The sequence below is a fragment of the Miniopterus natalensis genome, chromosome 16, assembly GCF_054644295.1.
Source record: "Miniopterus natalensis isolate mMinNat1 chromosome 16, mMinNat1.hap1, whole genome shotgun sequence".
NCBI classification, from domain to species: Eukaryota; Metazoa; Chordata; class Mammalia; order Chiroptera; family Miniopteridae; genus Miniopterus; species Miniopterus natalensis.
Genome location: NC_142096.1, coordinates 15,447,007 through 15,453,286, shown reverse-complemented (window position 1 = coordinate 15,453,286; position 6,280 = coordinate 15,447,007). Strand labels below are relative to the sequence as shown.

The window sequence follows — 6,280 nt, the reverse complement described above, 5'->3', positions numbered from 1 at the left end:
AGTGGAAGGGGTCCTGACTCTGTCTTACAGGGGGAGGGAGCATGGGTCTGGTGCTCCTCTTCATGGAATCTTCACCTCCCTTTTGCACAGAAGGAAGATGACACAGGGCTTAGGGATTCCAACAAGAACCCAGCCAAAGTTCCAGTTGAAGAAGAACCTGTTTATCAATTGGTCAAATTATTGTGTAGCTGCTAGTTTTGAAGAATAAAAAACAAAGACAGTAGAAAAATGAAGACTCTTTCTGTGCTTTCACTCTCACTCATGTCGGGAAACTAGATGTAAAGACTCTAAAACATAATAAAAACACACTATGAATAGAATTTTTCTGCTCACATACTAGGTATTCCCTTTTTTAATTTATTTAATAAAGTTTTATTTTTCAAAACATACAGCTGGTAGGACCTGTTGCTCATGCATCTTCACCAGCAGCTGGGGCATCTCCACCCTTGGTGTTTCTGGTGTAAATTACTTGAGCTCTGTGCTTTGAAACTAGTTTAATATGTCCTTTACTAAGGAGCTCCTGAAGGATTGCCCTAACCGAGGAACTGCAGATCTTCAGTCTCCTGGAGACAATGGCTGGGGTTATGAGCTTAGAGTTGGGAATTTCCTTACAGAGTTTGTTCTATGTTGCTTTGTCAAAAAAAGACTAGGTTACTGAGCTTGTTCCAAACTTTGCTTTTGAATCATTTCCTCTTTTTGGCCTTGTCTCTAGATTTGTTCACTGGGTCTTTGTCTTTCTTGGCTGATTTCCCGGCATCTTTCTTCTTTTTGTCCTTGGGCAGGAGAGCAGAGCTTGAAGAGCAGCTGCTACCACGATAGCCTCACTAAGATGTTGGACAAATAAAAAAAGAGAGAGAGAGAGAGAGAGGGAGAGAGAGAGAAAGGAAGGAAGGAAGGAAGGAAGGAAGGAAGGAAGGAAGGAAGGAAGGAAGGAAGAAAGAAAGAAAGAAAGAAAGAAAGAAAGAAAGAAAGAAAGAAAGAAAGAAAGAAAGAAAGAAAGAAAGAAAGAAAGAAAGAAAGAAAGAGAGAAAACCAGGTATTCCCTTTATTGTAGTCTCATGGACACATCTCTCTCCCCTTCTAAATTGAAACCTCCTTGAAGCAAGACTGTCTCTTAGTCATTTCTATCTACAGTACTTAGCATATCCAATACCAGTTTAATTGAAATTAACCTACATTTAACAACAATACAAGATGTCATAATATATAAGACGTCATAAGGTTCCTACATTGGTTAGAATCAAATGCAACTGTGGGGAACAGGAAATGAAGGCAGTAGCTTAAAAATGTAGAAACGGTTGCTACCGCACATTCATGCTGCCAGTGTGCTCCAGGCGCCAAGCGAGGTAGGCACCCTCCTTCTCATCGCACTGCTGAGCATGGCTTCCGTTCCAAACTGGCCTCTAGACTACACATAAATTTTAGCCAGCAGGAAGGAGGAAAGTGATGAAGAATGATATGCCCCCTATCTTTAGGAATACTTCCAATATTCCTAAATTTGGAATTATTTTTTCCCATATTGAAGGAAACTCAAAAGTTGCTGACACCCCCTCCAGACAATTGGTTGGTTGGTTTTGAGTTAGTTGAGCAACGAAGCTGGGTACCAATTATGTTCCCCAGCCTTGGTGTTTTTAGGCTCTTTTTCAGAGAGGCAAGTGGGTTATAGAACCAAGTGCAGAGACTTTGGCCTGGAAAAAACCTCAGTACAACAAACATTCATTGAGCACTCGCTATGTGGCAAGCATGGCACTGAGCACTGAAGATCAATGAGGTCATGTGAGAGAGACAGAATCCAAGAGAGAAGATGACACCTGGATAAAGAGTGATTATAATGTAAGCTCTCGGGTTGTACTTTCATCCCTTTACAGCGTAGTTGGGAACGAATATGTAGGTCTCAGGATGCAAAAATTTCTATAAAGCGCGCAGGGAGCATGTGAAAGATACTTGCATTGCTGCTTTTATTTGCCACTAATCTTGTGACCTTCGCTCGTTCAGTTACCATTTACTGAGCACTTACCACTGCCAGGAATGAAGCCAATGAAAGCAGCTGGCTGTTTTGTAGGAGGGAGGGTGGTAAGTTAACATTTTACCAACCAGTCCTGGTGCATGACAGCCAGAATCTGTAAAAGGAATCCAGCAACAACGTCTAATGGAAGCCACTGAGAAACTATCATCTGAAACATAATTGTTAATTTCCCATAATCTGGATGGAAAGTGAACAGTGAAACAGACGGTGCTTTGAACGCAGGACAGGCCTGTGTGTCCATCTGGCTGCCTGCTTAGCTTCTGGGTGGTGTGCAAAGCCTACTTAATGTCTGTTAGCCTCTGTTTCCCCTTCTGGAGGACTTTTGTGAAGATTCCCTGGAGGGACATGTGCAAAACACTAGTGTATGGCCTGGTGTGTGTTAGACACTTAATATTAGTTTGTCATCTTCCCCTCCGCTCTCCTTCCTTCCTCCCCAAGTTGCTCTTGGCGGTGGCCAGATTCAGTGGAAAGCTTTCAGTGCTCGCTTAACCCTTTCCAACATTTGATCCCATTGACTCTGCATCCTTTCTGGGTCCCCTCTCCTGCTGTTTTTCACAAGGCCACTGCCTCTCTTCCGATGTTTATAATTCTATATTTGTGGACACCTCTCTCCCCACCAGCCCCTAAAGACGGGTGGTGTCCACTTCCATCCATGCCCTGGCTCCAGCCACCCCAGCTCTCAGTCCGCAGGCGGCTTCTGAGCCCACGCCATCGGCCCGGCTCTTTCCTGGATCTCGGCGCCGTGTTTCCAGCAGCCTGCTTCGCACTGTCCTCTGACTGTCCCAGCAACTTCAACAAATTAAACATGGACCTTTTCCCTCTGCCGCACGGCCATCCACCAAGTCGCTTCGAACTTGTCCACTTCCCCCCAACTGCTCTTTTCATCAGTTACAAGGTCCTGTCACTGTGGCCTGTGGAATTTCTCCCAGACTCTCCTTGGCCCCACGACTGCGGCCACCACCGGGTTCAGGTTTGAGTCACCTCTCTTTCATTTTCAGTGGCCACCCCGGGCTCCTGATTGGTTTTTCTGCCTCCGCCCCCGGCCCCTCCAGTCCCTATGTCTAAATCATAACTAGTTTTATATCAATGTATTCTCTCCTGCTTAACTGTCTTCAATGGAGAGATTCTGGTTAAAATAGGGGAGTGAGGCTGTTTTTACCCCAACTCTATGTTCTAAAACTAACTGGAATTTTTTTTTTTTTTATCTTGAAAGAGCTTAGAAAATACAACCCCAAACTCTGAAGAGAAATTGCTGAACACAGTAAAATTTGGATCTAGCTGGGGGAGAACACAGTGAATCCACATTTCCCTGGTGATCTCCAAAAAGAAGCAGTGTGTCTTTGGAGAGCCAGCTGTGCTGGAAACAGGAGCGTGCAGGGTCGCAGGGAGTCCAGGAAAACGTCCAAGTCCCCGCTCCACACTGCGCAGTGTCATGGGACGTGGAGCCGAAAGGGAACCTGGAAAGCGTGCCACCTGCTCAACAACTCTCAGAGTGAGAGGGTGGCGATGGCGGGTGACGGTCGTATCGGAGTCAGCTGGTGTTTACAGGCAGGCGCGTGTGCCCAAAATGCTCAAGACACACGAGGCTTCACTGTGTGCCAGGCAGACCTCCTGGTTCTCCATAAAGAAAAGAAAGACATGCATGTATATCCAAGAAGACAAAAACACACCCTGCAGCAAAAATGAGAAGACAGGGGAAGCATTAAAAATAGGAAACATAACTAAGGGAAAGAACTAAAAACACATCTATCATGTTAATAGATTTAAATGGGGTTAAAATGATCCATTAAAAGACACAAAGAATGAAGAATAAAATAAAATCCACATCTGATCCCTTTTAGCAAAATAAACTCACAATTGATCGAAAATGTAAACATAAAATAGGAAGTCATGAAAGTATGAGAGAAAACATGGATTCATTTAAGAAAATAATATTGGACTGGAAGGGACATTTCTAACTGGCTAGGGCCCAGAAGTCGTAAACAAAATCGTGGTCGACTTGCCTCTTTCCTTAATATATAAAGAGCTCTTATAAATGAGCAAGGAAAAGACCACAAACTAATAGAAAAATTGGCAAGGGAAAGAAAAAAGCTGTTCTTGGAGAAAGAAGTACAAATGGTTTATAAACAGATTAGCAGTTGCTTCTCTTCACTCCGTTACAGGAATGTAAGTCAAAACAAGGGAATTAAAAAAGGTTAACTGATCATATTGGCCAAGATTTCAAAGTTTGATAACAGCCAGGTCAAGGGTGTGTGGAAACAGACAGTCATGCTCTGGTGCTGGGAGTATGTAAGCACTTTTTTTAATGGGCAAGTTGAAGATACCGCTCGGATTTTAAAGGCACATAACCTTTGATCCAGCAATTCTGCTTTTAGTAGTTTTTTTCCTACAGGAATGCTCTCACATGCTTGCAAAGATACGAATACAAGGATGGAGTGAAGCCTTGTTTGTAATAATAAACAACTGGGAACAATTTAAATATGTGTCCACTAAGAATTAAGAATTAAAAGGGTGATGTCACAGTTTAAAGTGTGGCATACCATATAGCTATTTAAAATGCTGAGGTGACAGTGTATGTGCTGAAATGTAAAGATCCCTGGGATACAGTGTAAAGCAAGAAAGAAACACTTACAGTTGACTTTATAAATATTCACAGGAAGACTTATAAGGGCATTTATATGTAAAATTTCGGGAAGGAGAGAGAATAAAGATTTACTACTGAGGCATAGACCCCGTAGTCTGGGATAAAGAGAGGGATTCATTTTTTTATTATACCCTTTTGTACTGTTTGAATACATATATATTTTTACTATGCATGTGGTTTTCATAATAAGACTAGAAAATGCTAAACACAAAATACAGATGGTCCCCAACTTATTTTTTTATTATTTGATGATGGTGCAAAAGCGATAGGAGCCAGAAAGCCCCAAATTTGAAACCAAATCCAGTAGAAACTGTACTTCAAATTTTGAATTTTGATCTTTTCCTGGGCTGAGACTGTGTCATGATGCTGGGCAGCGGTGACGAGCCCCAGCTCCCAGCCACCACGTGACCCTGCGGGTAAACCACCAACGTGTACAGTGTGCCGCGTTGCCAGCGTCTCTTGGATATTGTGTTCTGAGCAAGTTTAAGTAGGTTAAAAATACTAAGTGCACTTTCACCTTAGGATATTTCCCGCGTACAGTGTGTTTATTGGATGTAACCTCATCCTAAGTCTAGGAGCATCTGCACGGTAAGATGCAAAAGAGGAATTTTCGAATTGCCTTAATGAGCCTATACTTTATAGGATTAAGCCCAGAAGCTCTGCCTTGCACCGCAAAGTCTTGAGACACTAACCCAGCTGCCCTGCCCAGCACTGCCTCCCAGCGTTTCTCTCCTGGGCCTTTCCTCTAGCCAGACCTAACCAGTAATTGTTTCTTGAGTACATATGGCCTCAGTGTCTTCACTCACTTACCCCTTCTGCATGAAATGTCCCTGACTCCCTCCCAGAAAATGCGATTCATCTGTCAAGGGCCAGTTCAAATGATGCCTCACCTATGAGGTCCAACACGACTGTTCCAGGCGGAACAAGCTTTTCCGTCCTTGCTCTTGGAGCACTTTAACCTGAGGGAGGCCAGGTTTGTTGAGGTCTCACCTACTCTGTGACAGGACTAAGTGAATCTATCTGAGCCCTTCACAGAGCACCCTGATCAGGTCTCCAGTTGCTGGGTGAATTGGACCCATTCCCTTGGGTCCCATGAGTGGGGACCATGTTCAGTGACAGTTTGGGCTCTGCACTTGCTCAGGCAGGTAGGTCATCATACAGAAGGAAGGGGGCAAGAAGGGTCCAAACTTGGCTGCTAACACCACACACGTGTACACGTTTTCCATAAATTACTTTGTCTGGTCTTCACTTTTCAAAGTAGATGAAGTGAGTGGTGGAGCTTGGTTTTAAATTTGGGACTTTCTGGCTCTAAAGCCTGTGCCTGTTCCATTCTGGAGTCTGTATTCTGGGGAGGGAGGGAGTGGGGACGGGGTGCTGGACGATGCAAGTGTTCTCACTTGAGAGGCTCATCCCCAAACTCTCTTCTCTTGCAATGTGGAGTTGAACATGGACTGGGCTGAGGCTGGCGGCGTGCCAGAGGGTGGTGTAAAGAGCAGGGTTGGGGGAGATGGGGAAGCTGAGTGTGGCGACCTCTCCTCTGCCCGGCATTTGCTTGCTAATCCTCGGTCTTTGGAAGTCCTGGAGTTGCGGACGTTCTCCTGACCCAGGCC

General features: G+C 44.3%; 1 pseudogene; it reads right to left on the bottom strand.

The window, feature by feature from the left end:
• Nucleotides 1–409: 409 nt before the first annotated feature.
• LOC107533130 (small ribosomal subunit protein eS25 pseudogene) lies at nucleotides 410–1,316 on the bottom strand (annotated as a pseudogene).
• Nucleotides 1,317–6,280: the final 4,964 nt, after the last annotated feature.